Genomic DNA, 20,992 nt, shown 5'->3' on the forward strand with positions numbered 1-20,992 from the left:
ATCGCCTCTCCCCACCAGAGCGCAACTATGATGTGGGCAATAGAGAATTGCTGGCTGTCAAGTTAGCTCTGGAGGAGTGGCGGCACTGGCTTGAGGGTCAAAAGTGCCGTTCCTGGTATGGACTGACCACAAAAACCTTGAGTACATTCGTACTGCCAAACGCCTGAGTTCACGTCAAGCCCCGCTGGTCTCTCTACTTTTCCCGATTTAATTTCACCCTGTCCTTTCGCCCCGGATCAAAGAACGGCAAAGCAGATGCCCTCTCCCGCATTTTCCCAACTCCTGATAGCCCTGATGAATCTGTGAACATCCTCCCAGACCACCGTTTTTGTTGGGGCAGTTCAGTGGGAGATCGAGACCTTGGTGCACGCCGCCCAACAGGACAATGCAGCCCCCAGTCACTGCCCTGTTAACCGCCTGTTTGTCCCTATGTCCCTCCGTTCCCAGGTCCTGCAGTGGGGTCATTCCTCCCGGCTTTCCTGCCATCCTGGAGCAAGGTGCACCAAAGCCTTCATTTGCAGGAGGTTTTGGTGGCCAACCATAGGGCCTGTCCGTGCCTTTGTCTCTGCCTGCTCTGTCTGTGCTCGGAGTAAGACCTCCACACAACCTCCCTCTGGTCTCCTGCAGCCCCTGTCCATACCCAAGAGGCCCTGGTCCCACATTGCACTGGATTTTGTTACTGGCCTCCCTCCATCAGACGGTAACACAACCATTCTCACGATTGTTGATCGATTTTCTAAATCCGTGCACCTCATCCCATTGCCTAAACTCCCCTCGGCCAAGGAGACTGCCATCCTGGTAATAGCACATGTTTTCAAATACCATGGCTTGCCTGTGGATGTCGTCTCTGACCGTGGCCCCAGTTTACATCCCATTTCTGGAAGGCCTTCTGTGCTCTCATTGGTGCTTCTGTCAGTTTGTCCTCAGGCTTCCACCCTCAGAGCAATGGCCAGACGGAGAGGGCAAACCAACAGCTCGAGACAACTTTGCGGTGCATGGCGTCTGAGAGACCAACCTCCTGGAGCCTCCATCTACCCTGTGTTGAGTACTCCATTAACTCCCTCCCGTCTGCCTCCACAGGACTCTCCCCTTTTGAGTGCTGTCTCAGCTACCAGCCCCCCCTTTTTCCTGCCCAGGAGGTGGAGGTCGGCGTGCCATCTGCCCAGGCCTTGATCCGCCGTTGCCATCAGACCTGGAGGAGGACACGGACAGCGCTGCTGCGTGCCTCAACCAGGATGAAGCGCCAAGCTGACCGCCATCGCTCCAAGGCCCCCCCTATCGCGTGGGTCAGCGTGTCTGGCTGTCAACCCGGGACATTCCACTCAAGGTGGAGTCCCGGAAACTGGCTCCCCATTTTGAAAGTCATTGGCTCTGCTGCTGTCCGACTCAAACTCCCCCCCACCCTCCGCCGCATCCACCCCACCTTCCACATGTCCAGGGTAAAGCCCTTCATCTGCAACCAGCTCTGCCCTGTTCCCAAGCCACCTCCTCCACCACGGGTCATTGATGGCTCAGAGACTTTCACAGTTCATCAACTCCTGGACGTTCGTCGTCGGGGTCGTGGCCTCCAGTTCTTAGTGGACTGGGAGGGTTATGGCCACGAGGAGAGATGCTGGGTTCCATCTGGGTACATTTTGGACCGTACCCTTGTTAGAGACTTTCTAAAGACTCATCCCATTCCCCCAGTTAAGACGCCAGGAGGCGTCCGTAAGAGGGGGGGTACTGTTAGTAACCGTGCTGGTTGAGTTTTTGTTTTTCCAGCAACATGTGCTTTTTGTTTACACTTTGATCATGTGGTGTTGTCATGTGTTTTCTGTTTTTGTTTTAATAAGTCATGTGGCCCTGACTCCACCCTGTCTTTGTTTGTTTTCCCGCCATTTTGTGTGCACACCTGATTTCTGTTTGTGGTGATTGGTTTGTGGGTATTTAAGTCCGGTGTGCCTTGGAGTCTCTGCCAGATCGTGCCAGTTAATACTTGAGCCTTTCCAGCGTTCCGTTAATCTTGTTATATTCTGTCTGCCTGTGATTTTTGACCTTTGCCTGATTTAGACCTGCCCTGTTTGGATTTTGGATACCTTTGCCTTGGACTCTGTTCTGACTTTTTGGATTTTTGACCTCTGCCTGCCTATTGACTACGAGACTGTTTTTGCCCTTAGGATTGTTGCTTGAGAACTAAATTAAATATACTCTGAACCAAGAGCTGTGTGTCTGCTAGTGGGTCCTTTTCTAATGAATCCCTAACAATCATACCATCCAATTATGCTCTAATGCTTATTTCCTCATTACTCAACAAGGTTTCTTCCTTGTTTTCATGAACATCTGCAATTAACTCTGCAGCTGTGCAACATCATTCTCTTTCTCTACTGATAATTGAATTGTATGCTCTATATACAGTAGCTTTACTATGCATCAAATACAGTAATTAACAATTTGTATCTTGGCATTATATACATTAAGCGTCCACCATCACAGAAAAGGAAATGTGGAGAAAGTTTGGTGTATGAGAGACAGGGAATTTTAAGATTACACAATATAACATTTCAATTTTATGTTCAACGAAGCAACAAATACATTGTACAAAAATATTTTCCTCCCAAATACATTCTTAAAAAGTGTTCAGCCAACGATAGCTACGAAATCCTAAGGAGTGCTCTTTTGATTGGTCTTATCATTTTGCCCATCAAATACACAGCTGACAACATTAATCCACATGTTTCATCTTCTTTGCTAATATATCAGTCACCAGAGCCACTTGGAATTTGTTCAGACAGTGTCCTACTGCTGTTTCAGTGGCCTGACCTAATGTATACATTTCTTGCATATGTCACTGCTCACTGAAGATGTGCCACTGTTGCTTAGGCATCTGGCAATGAAACAGCATGTCAGTTGTGTATTCTTGTCACTGCTGTCTGATACCAGCCTGTAGATGCCATTTAAAACTGACATAATTCATGGCTGCAGATTGACAGACTGAATTTGAATCCTGACAGATTCTCAAAAACGTTCAATCCTACAATCTCAAATATGAAGAATCCCTAGCGACAGTATAAATATTTATTGTCCCCAAGACCAAAATACCCCTCATCACCTGGGTTTTTAGTATACTTGACAAATTTCCTTTAGAGCTAAATTATTATTTTTTTAATAATAGTTTTCAAGTAGTAGGTGCACTTCCCACTTATGCTTGTTTAATGGGACTAGTGTGGGTACAAAGCGTCCACTAGTCACATGCTAAGCACTCATCCCACACCTATTCCCATCAGGGAGGCAGATGGGTGTGTGAAAGAGTTGTTTGCCTCTCATCACATGTGTGTAATGCTGATCAGGGAGAGTTGAGTGTGGCTTTTACCTCATCATTGTCAGTGCAAATGGAGCCTAAAAAGGGCTACCTTTTTTCTCATGAACAGGCTTGTTCATGTGTCAGTTTTAAAATGAAAACTTCATATCATTTCATTTTAATTAGATGCCATGAAATACTCATGCATTATATGAATATAATCTCTGCATATAGTAGTTATATCCCCTAACCACAGGGAAGAAGATTCCACTTTCATGTTGAATAATTAATGTCAAGAAAACCTGGATGGTAGTGTACAGTAATATGTTAGCAAAGAAGGTAGTTTCTACACAGCACTTTATATAATTTGGAGTTGGATAGAAGGAGTATGTTAATGTTATCATTTCCCCAAAGTTTATGTCAAATCCAATTTCCCCCAGTTCGATTATGCCACGAGAGTGCAGAGGCAGAAGGCTTTAATGAAATAGAATGACTATATTGCAACCTTTTTCTTCTTCTTTCTTCTTCTTTTAAACTTTTTTTCATGTAAGTTAAATCAGTCACGTGATTGAGCATTATTATTATTTTATTTGTTCCAAAGGTGGAATTGCATGCAGGAACTATAGTATAAAAATGTGTCTCTTGTTAAAAGAATGATGGTAATCTGTTAGCTATAATCTGCAACACCATGAAAAAGAACTAAAATGGACACATCCTCGTTTTTCCCCCTCTGTTTGTAATTTGACAACACCTTCACTTAACCGCCTTGAATTAATTGTGATGAGTCCTCTGAGATTGTCCATCTGAGTTTTGCTTCCCAAACTGTCATGAAAACCATGCTAGTCCTTTACTGCCTAATTTTAATGCCATACTGTACCTGCATCCCTGCAAATTTGATTTTGCCATAAAGCTGGACTGTGCAAAGACGGTTGGAAATAATTGTACCATTGGGGGGGGAGACTCCCTTCACTGTGAGCATTGTCCATCTGAGTTTTGGTCTAATGCTAAGCGAACTGCCTGCATCCCTCGCCAGCTGGACTTGTGAAACGTTGGGCATCACCCTGACTACAGTGCTGTGTCTGGTGCCGCGGTGACAACAGCTGTGTTTGTGGTGTTTCTTTGCTACTGTCAAACACCAGTGGTAAGATCCTTTTGTAATGTAAACAAAACTCTACTGTACACTTTCTACAAATTGTCGTTGTTCAACTGTAGTTGATTGAACTGTTTCATTTAACTGCCTGCCATGTCATTTTTTCAAAACATTTGGTTGACCTTAAACATGCCCTGTTTGGCTTATGGTTAATGTGCTTGTCTTTTATTCACTTGCAGGATTGTTTAATCTTGCACACCACCCATCAGGACATACGCAAAAGTAAGGGCAGGGCTTAATATTAATTTCATTTGAGATTGATTTGGTATTGAGGAGTTTACCATTTATTACTGAAATTTGCACAACAGCCATAATATATTGTGCATTTTTTTGTTTGTTTAAATGTCAATTGATTTTTTATATGTAAATGCACCTTCCAGTAAAACGTCAACTTGCCTAGTTGTAAAATATGAGGTTTGCTTTGCAGTTTAATACATATACAGTATGAGAAGAGCTACTTTACACTGGGTATAATCCCAAATTTGTGTGTGACAAGCAAACCAAATTAAACTCAACAATTGGATTTCTCCATGGATATGTATGTGGATGTGTATGTCCACTAGATGGTAGCAGCATACCAAGATATTATTTGTAAAATAATTCATCCTCCCTTGCACTGTGTCTGTTCGATGGAGGGTGATGTATCTGGCTGGCACCCGAGGTGACTTGGCAGGTCTTTGATATAATCAGTTCTGCAGAAAAATGTGGGAGAGATGTACTTCCACATTAGTCTGTTCAATTTGCAATGTTATGGATTTGGTAATTGCACTTCTATGATTACAGGCATGAAACCTGTACGGATGATACGTATATACCTGAAAGACAAGAATGCATCTTATTTAGGTGGCATTTTAGAAAAAAAAAGAAAGCATTTCATAAATTTCATTTTCTTTTTCATAAAATTACTGCCGGAATCAAACCCTTGTGAAGTCGGTCCAATGAGAATACATGTTTTGATTCATATTGGAAAACCAATAATAACCAAACTTTGACCTCTGGCATAAACTACTGATGTAAATGTTTCAGCTAGCATGTTTAATTACAATTATGGCACTCGAAACCAGATCTTATTTTTCATGCCGGCTTAGAACAGTGAATACAAAAACACAAAAAGTAAAAAGAATCTGAATGATATTTTGCCGTAGCATAGTTGTCATTTTTAGAAACTGATTGCGGCTTTGTCTTCAAAAAAATCCTTTTATTTCAACTCTCTTTTTTCCTCTGTAGTTCATCACGTGGCAGGAGAGCCATTTAGAAAATGAAGGTGGTTTAATCCAGGATTATGTTCCTTTTTAATGATGAGTTCTAGATTTGCCTGGAGAGTTTATATAAGCAGGAACAAAAGCCTGTGGATGTCGTCTCTGACCGTGGCCCCCAGTTTACATCCCATTTCTGGAAGGCCTTCTGTGCTCTCATTGGTGCTTCTGTCAGTTTGTCCTCAGGCTTCCACCCTCAGAGCAATGGCCAGACGGAGAGGGCAAACCAACAGCTCGAGACAACTTTGCGGTGCATGGCGTCTGAGGAATAACCTCCTGGAACCTCCATCTACCCTGTATTGAGTACTCCATTAACTCCTCCCGTCTGCCTCCCACAGGACTCCCCTTTTGAGTGCTGTCTCAGCTACCAGCCCCCCTTTTCCTGCCCAGGAGGTGGAGGTCGGCGTGCCATCTGCCCAGGCCTTGATCCGCCGTTGCCATCAGACCTGGAGGAGGACACGGACAGCGCTGCTGCGTGCCTCAACCAGGATGAAGCGCCAAGCTGACCGCCATGCGGCTCAAGGCCCCCCTATGCGCGTGGGTCAGCGTGTCTGGCTGTCAGCCCGGGACATTCCACTCAAGGTGGAGTCCCGGAGAGCACAACTCCCGCTTCATCGGCCCTTTCCCCATTTTGAAAGTCGTGGCTCTGCTGCTGTCCACTCAAACTCCCCCCACCCTCCGCCGCATCACCCCACCTTCCACATGTCAGGGTAAAGCCCTTCATCTGCAACCAGCTCTGCCCTGTTCCCAAACCACCACCTCCTCCACCACGGGTCATTGATGGCTCAGAGACTTTCACAGTTCATCAACTCCTGGACGTTAAATGCGTCGGGGTCGTGGCCTCCAGTTCTTAGTGGACTGGGAGGGTTATGTACGGAGAGATGCTGGGTTCCATCTGGGGTACATTTTGGACCGTGCCCTTGTTGGAGACTTTCTAAAGACTCATCCCATTCCCCAGTTAAGGCAGGAGAGGCGTCCGTAAGAAGAGAGGTACTGTTTCACCGTGCTGGTTGAGTTTTTGTTTTCCAGCAACATGTGCTTTTTGTTTACACTTTATCATGTTGCACCCTGTCTTTGTTTGAACATTTTGTGTTTTTGTTTTTGATTGGTTTGTGGGTAAAGCCACCCACCAGCACAAAGATCAGCATGCTGAAAGTGATGCCAGATCGTGCCAGTTAATACTTGAGCATCCGTTAATCTTGAAGTTGTCTGCCTGAAGATTTTTGACCTTTGCCAGAAATGCTGTTTTTGGATTTTATACAGGAAGCTGACTTTTGGATAGCCTATTGTAACTGTTTTGCCCAATTGTAGCTTGAGAACTAAATTAAAACACTCTGAACCAAAGCGGTGGACCTTTCGACTGCACACTCATAAAGCTTATCATTACTGTCTTGTTTTTGGCAATTAACTCTGAGTCTTTTTATGATAATTGGGATGCTCTGATACAGTAGCTTTTTGGTAATTAACAGACACAATCCAAGCAGTGCAGATTGCTGCCTGAATAGAAGTAAGAACCATGACTGTCTCTCTCTGCTGCACAGCACCAAACCACTTCAGACTGGCTCCACCTCCTGGCTTGGAGGACTTGAACACAGCCAGAACCACCATTGTTTTCACCAGGATACATGAGACACAAAGTACAAAGCTGATCCCGAATGCTGTATGTCTCAGTTGGCATGTCCACAGCCTGGGATGGCCGATAAACAGTAGTGAACAAAGGAAACATGATTTAAGTGAAACCAAGAGCAAGAAACTTAGTTCTGAATTGTTGGCGCGTACCATGGGTGTACTGCGATGATAGGTGAAGATCCCCAGGACAACAGCACAGATAAATGTGCCCAACAATGAGGTGGTTGTCAGGCAGATACCCAGAGGCTCATGGTAGGAGAGAAACTCTGTTTTCTTAAGAACACAATGGTCACGCTGAGGGCTGGACCAGAAATCCTCAGGACAGCTGGTGCACTCCATGGAGTCTATATGAAAACACGGAAACAGAGCATCATGGACACTGACACTTACGTTGGGTGTGCATCACCTGGGCACCAATAAGTGCAAGATTCAGAAAAACAAATTCATATTCAATAATTTAACATATGGTTTTATAATAATACCAGCCTGTGTCATTGCTGAACTTTCCCTCAGAACATGGTACACAGTTGAAACAGCAAAAAGGCTGCCCCTTTTTCTGGCCATGCGGGTACCTGGAGGACAGCTCTCACTGCACACTGACAGGGGTGACTGAAGGGATTGTAAGAGTGACCCTTTACTCAGTATTGAGTAGAAGCACCCTTTTGAGCTAGTACAGCCGTGAGTCTTCTTGGGAATGATGCAACAAGTTTCCCACACTTGGATTTGGGGATCCTCTGCCATTCTTCCTTGCAGATCCTCTGTCAGGTTGGATGGTGAACGTTGGTGGACAGCCATTTTCAGGTCTCTCCAGAGATGCTCAATTGGGTTTAGGTCAGGGCTCTGGCTGGGCCAGTCAAGAATGGTCACAGACTTGTTCCGAAGCCACTCCTTTGTTATTTTAGCTGTGTGCTTCAGGTCATTGTCTTGTTGGAAGGTGAACCTTCGGCCCAGTCTGAGGCCCTGAGCACTCTGGAGGAGGTTTTCTTATCTTATATCTCTGTACTTGGCCGCATTCATCTTTGTTACGGAATGTGGTGTGGACCCAAAAAGCAGAACGACCAGGAGACGGATACAGTTCTGTAGCTTTATTTAAAGCAGAGAACTCAGCATACAGACAGGCAGGATAAGACTCACAGAGGGAAACAGGCAGGGGATCAGGCAGACAGAAATCAGAGGAAGCGGAGGTTAAACTCAGGGTCGGGGACAGAAGGCTGAGTCGTTGACCGGGGCACAGGCAAGGCAGGTAAGTCCAGACAGGCAGGCAGGCAGGGTCGGCAACGGGAAATCAGTCCGGGGGATAACGCTGGAAGGTCTGGCATAATGCAGAGTACGATCTGGCAGTGAGTGTGTGTGAGACTGGTGTTTAAATACTGCAGAGTTGATGAGTAGATAGAAGGCAGGTGTGTGGCTTGGAGCAGGTGAGTATGCTTGTGCTGATGAGGTGATTAGGTGAGTGAGGGAAGAGTGTGGTGAGAGAGTGGGAGGGGTGACACACCCACCTCAGAGACACACACACAGAGATAACCAAACAAGGGAAAACACATGAAACACAAGGAATAAACAGAGACATGGCCATGGTCATGACAATCTTTCCTTCAATTGCAACCAGTCGTCCTGTCCCTGCAGCTGAAAAAACACCCCCATAGCATGATGCTGCCACCACCATGTTTCACTGTTGGGATTGTATTGGGCAGGTGATGAGCAGTGCCTGGTTTTCTCACACATACCGCTTAGAATTAATGCCAAAAAGTTCAATCTTGGTCTCATCAGACCAGAGAATCTTATTTCACATAGTTTGGGAGTCCTCCATGTGTTTTTTGGCAAACTCTATGCGGGCTTTCATATGTCTTGCACTGAGGAGAGGCTTCCGTCGGGCCACTCTGCCATAAAGCCCCGACTGGTGGAGGGCTGCAGTGATAGTTGACTTTGTGGAACTTTCTCCCATCTCCCTACTGCATCTCTGGAGCTCAGCCACAGTGATCTTTGGGTTCTTCTTTACCTCTCTCACCAAGGCTCTTCTCCCACGATTGCTCAGTTTGGCTGGACGGCCAGGTCTAGGAAGAGCTCTGGTCATCCCATACTTCTTCCATTTAAGGATTATGGAGGCCACTGTGCTCTTAGGAACCTTGAGTGCTGCAGAAATTCTTTTGTAACCTTGGCCAGATCTGTGCCTTGCCACAATTCTGTCTCTGAGCTCCTTGGGCAGTTCCTTCGACCTCATGATTCTCATTTGTTCTGACATGCACTGTGAGCTGTAAGGTCTTATATAGACAGGTGTGTGCCTTTCCTAATCAAGTCCAATCAGTTTAATTAAACACAGCTGGACTCCAATGAAGGAGTAGAACCATCTCAAGGAGGATCAGAAGAAATGGACAGCATGTGAGTTAAATATGAGTGTCACAGCAAAGGGTCTGAATACTTATGACCATGTGATATTTCAGTTTTTCTTTTTTAATAAATTTGCAAAAATTTCTACATTTCTGTTTTTTTCTGTCAAGATGGGTTGCTGAGTGTACATTAATGCGAAAAAAAAAATGAACTTTTTCGATTTTAGCAAATGGCTGCAATGAAACAAAGAGTGAAAAATTTAAAGGGGTCTGAATACTTTCCGTACCCACTGTATCACAGGAGGAAAAGCACAGGTTAAAATAATAAAATAGGCTTGGCTGTATTCTATTTAGCTGTTTCTGTTCCTGGTGTCATGGTATCATGCATTACTGTCATCACTTCCATACAACAGAGTAATTGTCATTGTTGTGCTTTTCCTAATATGGCATTTAAAAATGGCTGCTGTGAAAAAGTCCAATTTTAATTGGACAAGCTGGTTTATAATTGCAACAAACTCAGTTCCACCCTCAAATGGGATATGCTAAAAGTTGAATAAAACAAACACTGCTACTGTTGTTTATGGAAGATTTTTTGTTTCACAGAATAATTTTACGCCAGTGTTTGTAAGGAGAATAAGAAAAAGCTGAGACGTCAAGTACAATTGAAATAGACTGTCTTTCCAATATTCAAAGCTGAACAGTGAGAAGAGACTGGAAGCTGAGAACAGTAACATGATGCAGTGTTTTATTTTCCCTGCAGTGGACTGTTGGGATGGTCCTGATGGAGAGCCGATGGTGCAACACGGCTACACTTTGACCTCCAAGATACCGTTCAAGTCTGTCATAAGGACCATCAATAAATACGCCTTCATAAATAACCAGTGAGTCACACATGGAAGGGACCCAAACCAGAATTCAACATGTCAGAATAATTTTTTTCTCTCCCCTTTCACAAAGAAAAACAACCAAATCTGAATATATCCCATTTCTCTTTCACACACATTCTTTGTCGATTATTGATCCATTCGTTGAAGTGGAGATCATCGGCCTGCCAGTTGATTGCTGCAAGGAACTGACACAAGTTGTTGATGACAACGGTTAGACACACACAGACTTGAACAACATCACAACATTGTGCACTCACTGAACCACTGAAGAATGTTTTAGCATATCATCACATATCATCTTGAAAATGTCTTAAAGCAGTTATAATGGATATTATATATTATATAAAAACAATGCATCAAATGCCAATCTGAAAACTATATGACAATCTGAAAGGAGTTGCTTGTGGTGATGAACCACAGCTGAGTCATTGTTAATGCCATTACTGACACTTGAGCTTTTCCGACGATTGACAAGTCAAAATGTCTTCTGTGAAAAGGGCCTGTTTTTGAAACCTTTTATTGATCACATTTAAGGAAGGGAAAAAACTATATTGCAGACCTTTTATCCATAAAGCATAGATTATAGCCTAAGGTCCTGTTGGCAGTTTTACAATATAGATGGAAATGACACCGTTCAATCTAATCTAGGGCTTTGATAATTGACCAATGACCTAACTAGGTATTTAATAAATGGGTCAGCAACACTTTTTACATGTGAAAAGTGGTACATAATATTTTAACAGTACATTACACTTTACATGCAATAGAACATAGCCTATTAAAAATATAGTCATTGCAAACATCTACAAATTAGTGCCTTCATTCCTAAAAAAACAAAGCTGATGCAATGCCATAACTACAGATGTTTCATTTGACTTTGGGTTGTGGAGCACTGGATCAGAATTCAGATTGTTTAATTAGAGGCATAAAGGAAGCAGAACGAAGGGGTCTGCTGTTGTCACCCCTAACATATCCCCACAGATGAGGGAACCCGGCAGGGGAGGGGTGAAGCCTCCTCTGGGAAAGGTTATCCAGCCCTAGGAGCTCAACAGTATTATAAGATTAGTGTGCATGATCCATGAAATACATAATTTTACACATCACTACCTCTATCTTCATCTTTCTTAGTTTTTATGTTGATACTCTATATGTGTTTGGATGAGATCACTGATAAAATACATCCTAATTATAATATAACAAAGCTATGTGTGTTTTCTCACTTTTAATCCAGTATGGGAGAGACCTGTCTTTTACACTTCACATGGCTGACCATGGTTTTGGTGCTTTCTTGTCTGGGACCATGACCCAATGCAGGAAGAGACTTTATTGGTCAACGGACTGTTGCCAGATTTACCAGCCTCATAACAATTTCCAGCAATTTGCTGTGAATTAAGTTTAGTGCTTGACATAGCTTTTCCTTAAATTTTAAACTGTAATCTGTAAAGTGCACCTTGGTTGATAATGTGTTTCTGAGTAGCATGTCTCACTTCTTTTCTTCTTGGTGGGTATTTTCCTTTCATCATCCCAGTCAAGTAATTAAATATTTTGGAATTATGCAAATACACCCAAATTACGTCCATTTAAGTTTAATAACCTAAGGAATTTGTAGATTCATGATGCTAACACTAACCAAGCCACAGCAATCTGATGCATTAATATCAGGGTCACTGTTGACTTTAGAAACAGTTGTGCTGTTTTGTTCAAGTTTGTTTAAGTGCTACTTTCTTTTTGATAAAACGCTTGGAGTGTCTTAAATAAGCATTTTGCATTGACTTGTCTTGCACATTGATTGTGCAAGACAAGCACTGTTGAACAAAATGATACACACACATTATCTCATGATCATACCCCTTTCCGTCATTCAAACTACAGGCCTACCACCCCTACCACACTGCAAGATTTAAGGTCACCTCTGAAGACCATCACTGCATCTACTAAGAAGAACCACTTAAGTCCCCGGAGAGTAGCTGAAAAAATAAATCATGAAATCCATTCACCACGCAAGATTTCCCAGGCAGGAGCACCTGCTCCAGCTCTCCTCTTAAGCCTAAAAACTGCTGAGCTTGAAGAAGTCTACATCATTCTGGATGAGGAGGTGCTGCTGCCTGTATCAGTGTACAACCTGAGAAAACAGGCGGTCCATGTTCAGGCAGACACTAGGGAGAGCACACCCTTAAGTAGCTTGGGGTTCTCTCCAGCCAAGGTGGTTGCTGGGATGATGTGAACAGAAATAGGGTTTGGAGTAAAGAAAGTGAGGAGGCAGAGGAGAGTGTGTACGAGGAAGTGTATGATCCCCGAACACCAACATAAGTACCAGGAACAGAGCAAAGTACTTCTAAAATGTACACAGGCTCCTCTGTAAACAATAACTGTTTTCAGTTTCTCCATGACTCAGCTGGAAATGCTTTCGCAGAAGTGGAGATAAATGTCGATTAGGATCCATTGGAGATGGTTATGACATCTCCGTAACATTGCAAACAATGAGAGGGACCCATAGGTCCAACCAAACGGCATGCTATTTACCAAAACCACGAGTCCACTCCCAACCTCTCCCAACAAAAACAGCCTTTGTATTACAGTGATCCTCAACAGCAGTACCCGTCACATGCATTTTCACAGCGTCCCACTCCAATGAATCAACCTTCCTATCAGCGGGCCAATCCCCACCAACACCAGAACAACTCCCAGGCTTCTTCCTTCCACAGACCCGTCAATTCTAGACCTTCCAACCCTAGTCCACTGCGTCAGAACAGCTACCCCGTTCCTCAGAGCAATTATGATGCCATGAACAACAGCAGAGACTTCAGGACTTCTTACACAAAACAGACGAGCTATAGTGGCAGCCAGATCATAAACGGGTCCCATCAAGATAGGCCAGGGTGTAATCAGGTGGAGCAAGTAAGGTGCTTCCATAATGGTTTCTCCTCTTCTGAAAGCCTCCCTGGCCAATCTGCTGTGTCTACAAACATTGGTAGAGACAGAGGCCTATATTCCCCTTCTTCAGGCTGCGATGCAGTGTACAGCCACTTGGACTTTGACTGCTTTACACCCTCCTCAGTGTCTCCAACCCCTAGAAACAACCAGCCACACTGTCAAAGTCAAACACAATCATACACCCCGACTCATTCCTGGATCCAAAACGTTTCTCACCACTCAAATGTAGGCCCTATATCAACTCAACCCCAGCCTGGTACCATAGACTCCTCAGCCCATGTAAGTCAAAGTCCCTGGGAGACCTGACCTCTGAAGACATAGTATGCAACTTCCAAAGCAACTACCACATTATTAGTCGCCGTTTCATTACTTCCCATATGACGAAGCAAAAGAGGATGGGCACCATGGGGACGTAACTGTCCAATCACAGTCTTGTGATCCACTTACAGAACAGCTACGCAAGCTGGTCAGTCTAGAGGGGGATGACTGACAGAAATGGACCCCAGCCTCCTCAGTTGCGTCAGGAAGTAAAAAAACCCACTGCCACAACCACAGGTAACAAGTGTAGCTTCTGTTGTTCCCAGGGATATAGATGATTCCCCTCCACTTCTTACCCGACGCCTTTCTTATCGGAGCCAAATCCGAGTGCGTCACATCAACAGCCGTGTTAGTGAAAGACTGCAAGAGGCTCTAGAGCCTCGGGCAGGTGTGGTGGTCAATAGTACTGCCAGCATTGGTGGGGTGGTATTGAGGATAAACCAGCCTCACAACATCCACCAGCAAATAGACACTCGACTGGTTCTTACATAGCAGGCTACCTTGGATAGTTGGAAGACGGGACTTCCTGAAGGAGCTTGTACATAATTGCGTTCAACAAAATAAATACTAGCCATTTTTTCCCATATTCAAAGGCCACTAGGTTTCCATCATGACAGTTAAATTAATCTTATTCTGGGCTATTTCTAGAGAAAGATTTAGTCTGTAGAATGTATGTGAAACATCACCTGTAATCCATAGCTGGATCTGACAGCATGACTTTCTTGTATGAGATGTCCACTATTCAAGTGAATGGTCTTTCTAGTCTGGCAGTGTATTGTCTGTATTCTGCTTAATGTGAAAATGTACATGGGAACTTTGTTTTCCTCCAAATGGCTTCCTAGACTGATTGTACAGATACGTGTTACCTTTGTCCCTGTGATGTACTTTCCAAATTGCAAACATTGACTATGAAGCAAAAAAAAAGAACAATTGGGCCTTAGGCAAAGAGGGAATGTCTTTCTTTGTATCATTTGAATGTGTAGTATAATCATACAACTACGTTAAATAGATGGGGTTAATTTTCAAAGATGAAATGTAAGTCTTCCTTCTCTTTTCAGTGGCATTTCTTAATGTGTGATGTGTGTAAATATTCCTGTCATTGTTTTAAATCTGAGATGAGAGTAGCAAAGCAGCAGTTTTTTATTTTTATTTTTACAGTGTTACGCCATCCTACTTTCTTTGTATTGTTGCTCATCGGCGAACTCTGAGCATTTTCCTACCAATGCAATAAAACATTGAAATATTTGATTTCAACAAATTCCATGTTTATTTTCTGTTTGACTCAAAATTCTGCATAGAACATTCGACAGATAATTTATCAAGGATGAAGCTAAAGCTCAAAAACAAGTCAGTGTAGGTCACAAACAGCCTATTCTTTCCCCATATGCCACATGGAATTACTGTATAATAGAGCTGACAAACAGCACACCTGTTGCTCTGGGCTACAATTCCCAAACTGGTTCCAACAGACTGCCACACATTGCTAAGTTGTATGGATCAATCAGGGTACAATATTCCTTTGAAATCTAAGAGAAAAGGACCCAATAGTTTGGATGTTTTCTTTCATGTTTCATATTTTTTATCTCATTCAGATAAAAAATAAGCAGCATCTTGACAGTATATACAGTATCTCAGTTACCTGGGTTGATTCAAATGAAATCATACAGTAGTTTTTCTATAGGAAAAATGCTATACATGCATACACAGACACACAACTTACATGCTTATCAGTTGCAAGCACTGGATTGTTTTTCCACCATCACTCTAGAGAGGAGTAATTTGGCTTGTGTGTCATCAGTTTTACTTCCGTGCAAAAGGCTTTTGCATCTATTATAAATATTCACATCAACACTTCATTTGTGCAGAGTAGGGGGGTCGTTAAGTTCAGGTCATAGTCAGAGTTAGCTATTTACCTTGTGATAGGAGCTTTTCAACCAAGCGTTTCTGTTCATTATGTTCTCTGTTTTTGACATGAGGCTACGATGTTAGATTTAGATGTGAAATTGAATAGGATTTGTCTTTTGGTAACAAGAGCTGTTGAACGTTGTCTATGAGGTAGCATTTTTTTCTGAATTTAATTCACTCTGTTGTCAGGACTGATGACGCCGGTTTGATGTGACTGTTGTTTTACAAAGATTAAATGTATTGATGCATATTCTGACATTCAGATAACTTATATGTGTTAAATGTTCCGAACAGCTGCCTCCATGTCTTGGTTGCCCTGGTTCTTCACTCCGTGGTCCCCCTCAGCTCTCTCCCTGCTGCTTCTCAGTGTAGTGGACAGACAGACAGGGCTTCAGGTGGTTCAGGCGATATTGTGCTCTCGGTTGGGAGAGCCGATCAACAAGAGCCTCTCCCAGGATGGAGATGTGATTATTGGTGGACTTTTTAATTTTTATTACCCACGTTCAACTGTAGAGCAGGGATTCACCAAGATGCCTCATTATGAACCTTGCACAGGGTAAACACAAAATGTATTGTTATTATTATGTTGTTCAGCACATTGTCTGTATTTATAGATGTATTTTGTCATGCTTGTGTGTTTCTGTTAAAATACAGATGAAAATATTCTTCAAAATGTTGAGGTATAAAGTTATGTAATGTTTATAATATGCATTGTGTTAATGATTGGTCAGTTAATAACAAAGTAGTTAAAGTGGCATATATCTAAGATAAGCAAATTTAAGTATAATATAGAAATATAGTGATTTCAAGACATGTTGCTGTAATACGTTTATGTTGGTCTAAATTACATTTAGATACAGATCCATGGTGAATATTTCTTTCAGTGATATTGTTGTTTATTTCATTAATTTCATTTAATCTCCTCTGGTCTCAGTTTGGATCTAGAGTCATTAAAAAATGCATATACTATGACGTTTGCGGTGGAGGAAATCAATCGAAACAGCACCCTGCTACCGGGATTGAAGCTTGGCTACCGTATTCTTGATAGCTGTTTAAGCTCTTACTGGGCTCAGCAAGCTGCACTGTCACTGGTGGGAGGAGACGCACACAGCTGCAACTACCCCTTAACACCCTCTACGCCTGGTTCTGCAGCTTATGAACAACCTGGAGAGACAGCAGGTATGACTTGATCAAATTAAGTGTGAAGTGCACCTAAAAAAAACAACAACTACTCATATGATTACAGTATAAAAAGGTTAACATCATGTAACCATATGTCTAATGCTATCAGCAGTGGGTCAGCCTGTTCCTTTGCTCATTGGTCCTGCCTCGTCAACAACAACCATAGTTCTGTCCAGGGTCCTGGGGCCTCTCTCTGTGCCGCTTGTGAGTTGCATTACCTTAGGAGATGAAATCCTTTTTTTCATACATCAAGAGGCTGATATTATTTGAAAACATTGTTATTAAAGAAATGGTGTTATTGCTGTAAAAGCAGTATCAAAATAATATTTCCGCATCTTTTTTCCAGATCAGCTACCTGGCAAGCTGCCCTTGTCTGAGCGACAGGCTTAACTTTCCTAATGTCTTCAGAACAATCCCCAGTGATATTTACCAAGCCCGAGCCATGGCACGACTGGCCATTCGCTTCCGCTGGACTTGGATGGGAGCTGTGATTGAAAACAAGGATTATGGTAACCTCGCAATACAGGTGTGTGTCTGTTATTTTACAGTAAATCGCCTTAAAAAAGCAGCTCATTGATTTCCTTCATATTTAGTAAATAACAATATATGTATAAAAAATATTTGTTGGTTTAATCTCCAGGCCTTTCAGGAAGAGACCCAGGGAAAGGGATATGTTTGGAATTCATAGAGACTGTTCTTCAAGAAACTATTGTGAGTGATGCCAGTCGTGTAGCCCTCACAATTCAAGCTTCGACTGCCAGGGTGATTCTGGTCTTTTGCTGGTATACAGAGATTAAGGAAGTGTTTCTGGAACTGGCCAAGATAAATGTGAGCAACTGCCTTGAAAAGTTGAAAAGACTAAGGTTTCCATCACTAAAGAAAGTCACTTTGTAAAAACAAAATGTCAACTACTTTTCTTGTTGTAAATTATTTCAGTTTCCTCTTACTGTAGGTGACTGACAGACAGTTTCTGGCCAGTGAGGCTTGGAGCACCAGTGATGATATTCTTAAAGATCTTGACATCTCTAAAGTGGCAAGTGGTGTTCTGGGTGTGGCCATTCGAAGTTCAACAATACCCGGATTTGAAAATTATCTCAGAAGTTTGCACCCCATGCGTCGTCCTGATGATGAATTCTTACGAGAATTCTGGGAAAAGGAGTTTGGATGCAGGCTTGGAGCTACACAATCACACGAGACATCGCTCTCTCCTGCTGAGGGGTCCTCTCAGAAAGCTTCTCTGCCACTCTGCAGAGGAACAGAGTCCCTGGAGGAGTGCAGAATCACTTCACTGATATTTCCCAGCTGAGGGTGGCATATAATGTCTACCTTGCTGTTTATGCTGCAGCCAATGCCCTTCACAGCCTCCTGTCCTGCCCTGATAAAGAAAGCTCACCTGGATACAACAGCTCCACCTGCTCTTCTCCAAAACACATCAAACCCATAGAGGTAAACACTATTGTCCCTGAATCATCTCATCCACAAGGGTCATAGTGCTTAAAATGTTAAATTACTAAATATTGACTGCATTTTTTTGTAAACAGAATACAGTCTCTTCAACATTTTTACTTTCAGCTGTTGCAGCACTTGAACAAAGTGAACATCACCACACCACAAGGGAAATGTTTTATTTCCAAGGTGCCGACATTCCAGCAAAGTACGACCTTGTCAACTGGCAGAACACCCCTGATGGGTCACTCAAACTTGTTTTGATCGGTCGTGTGGACGGGTCTGACCTCCCACCTTAATGAATCAGCCATTCAGTGGAGCACAGGATCCAATCAGGTGGTTAAAAAAGAGCAATATTGATTCAGGCTACTATCCAAAATGTGAGTCACAAGACATTATGTATTGATAATATGGTTTTACTTGTTGTTTAGGTGCCTGTTTCAGTGTGCAGAGAGCTGTCCCCCAGGTACCAGAAAGGCCAATAGGAAAGGAGAACCGCTCTGCTGCTTTGACTGTATCCCATGTGCTGAAGGGAGATTAGCAATCAAACTAGTGAGGAAATTACTGCTTAAGATATCCTTAATTTAGCTATTTGTGTATTATTTTCCTTACTTCCTCTGTTTTCCTATCCCAGATTCTTTACACTGTGGCGTTGTCCATCTGAGTTTTGGTCCAATGCTAAGGGAACTACCTGCATCCTCGCCAGCTGGACTTCCTTTCCTTTAATGAAACTTTGGGCATCACCCTGACTACAGCAGCTGTGTCTGGTGCCGCGGTGACAACAGCTGTGTTCGTGATGTTTCTCTACTACCGTCAAACACCAGTGGTAAGGACCTAGAGAAATATAACAGAGTTTATTGAATGCATTTAAATTCTTTATAATTTATTTTTTTCCCCTTTGAAACAGTATTGTATTGTTTAAATGGCCACGTCTTTGTCTGTAAATCTAATTCCCCTCAAGGTGCGGGCAAATAATTCAGAACTGAGCTTCCCTGCTCCTCCTGTCTCTGAAGCTGTGCTTCCTGTGCTCACTGGTGTTCATTGGTCGTCCATCAGTCTGGTCTTGTCGGTTCCAACAGGCAGCTTTTGGGATCAGCTTTGTACTTTGTGTTTCTTGCCTGCTGGTCAAAACCGTAGTAGTTCTGGTAGCTTTCCGCTCAGCTCGGCCTGGTGCTGGATCCTTGATGAAATGGTTTGGTCCAGGCCAACAGAGGAAGTGTCTGCCTCTTTACATCTATACAGGTTTGAATATAGTTTTATTGATTCAATGATGAGATCAATTCTTCACTTGATATAAAAATGATAACACAGACATGTTTGCTTTTCATACAGATCATCATCTGTGTGACATGGCTGTCCCTCAGCCCCCCTGTGCCTCAACGTGATCTGGGTTTCCAAGGGTCAAAGGTCACATTGGAGTGTGCCATGGACTCTGTGATCGGCTTCTCTCTGGTTCTGGGTTACATTGGTCTGCTGGCCTGCACCTGTCTCCTCCTGGCCTTTCTTGCTCGGAAACTCCCTGACAACTTTAACGAGGCCAAACTGATCACCTTCAGCATGCTGATATTCTGTGCTGTCTGGGTGGCCTTTGTCCCTGCTTACATTAGCTCTTCTGGAAAGTATGTTGTTGCTGTGGAGATTTTGCAATCCTGGCTTCTAGCTATGGTTTACTGCTCTGCATTTTTGCACCCAAATGTTTCATAATTCTCTTGAGGCCTGAGAAAAACACAAAGAAACACTTGATGGCAAGGTAGTTTTATATAGTGTAAATCTATAGTATAACTCTCTTAGTATGGTGGAGACAGTAGCCCCGGTATAATGCAATTGTTCATGTGAATGCGTTATATCAGTTCCTTTAATTTAAATAATGCTACTAGTTAATCTGCTTGTATGAAATTAGCAAACTTCTTGCAGCTACACTTAATTATGGCTTTCATTGGTAACAAAGTATTGTTTATACTGTTCATAGACATCATCATAAATGAAAACATCTATCATCAATTAAATTCTCTCTACAAATGTTATTGATTTATTTTGCATTAATGTTGTTGGTTGTTCTCTTTCTCTGTGTTTTGAATAAATACCGTACCTCAACTGAATTAAACTCTCTCTACCAGTTTTTACTACACAACATTAATACGTAATCTATTCTAGAAAGATTATCTATCTTGTGTACCATGTTGCACTATTTTCAAAATGCTATACATACAATCATTGAAAGTAAATAATATAAATAAATAGATTTATTACTTTTCACAGTGGGCCAATGTTGTATGTTTTGGCATATAATTAAAATAAGTAAAACTATCTTAAATAACTGTGGCTGTCATCACAATAGTTGATGTAGCTTTTAAAATGTTTCGACCTAGTAGACTTTAAAACCCTACAAATACTGTCTGGAGAAAAAGAAAGAACTATTCCTGACTGCATCCTAGGGTTGTTTTCAATGAGAGAGAGCAAGTATCCAAGAAGGGGATTTTATATGTTTGATGAAAGAGGGTCAGTTCAACTAAATCTTATTTATATAGCCTAATATCACAAAACACAAATTTGTCTAAGGGGGCTTTCCAATCTATGCAACATATGGCATCCTGTCCTTTGACCCAGTTGCCAAGTAAGCAACATGCATTATTTGGACATGAACACATACAGATGTAGAGGCAGAGGAGGAGAGAACCGCC

General features: G+C 42.6%; 2 pseudogenes; both read left to right on the top strand.

Moving 5' to 3' along the window:
• The first annotated feature begins 6,194 nt into the window (after positions 1 to 6,194).
• Positions 6,195 to 14,324, top strand: LOC129116994 (uncharacterized; annotated as a pseudogene).
• Positions 14,325 to 15,985: 1,661 nt separating this feature from the next.
• On the top strand, positions 15,986 to 20,065 carry LOC129116995 (extracellular calcium-sensing receptor-like; annotated as a pseudogene).
• Positions 20,066 to 20,992: the final 927 nt, after the last annotated feature.

The sequence above is a fragment of the Anoplopoma fimbria genome, unplaced genomic scaffold (genome assembly GCF_027596085.1).
Source record: "Anoplopoma fimbria isolate UVic2021 breed Golden Eagle Sablefish unplaced genomic scaffold, Afim_UVic_2022 Un_contig_9418_pilon_pilon, whole genome shotgun sequence".
In the NCBI taxonomy this organism is placed as follows: Eukaryota; Metazoa; Chordata; class Actinopteri; order Perciformes; family Anoplopomatidae; genus Anoplopoma; species Anoplopoma fimbria.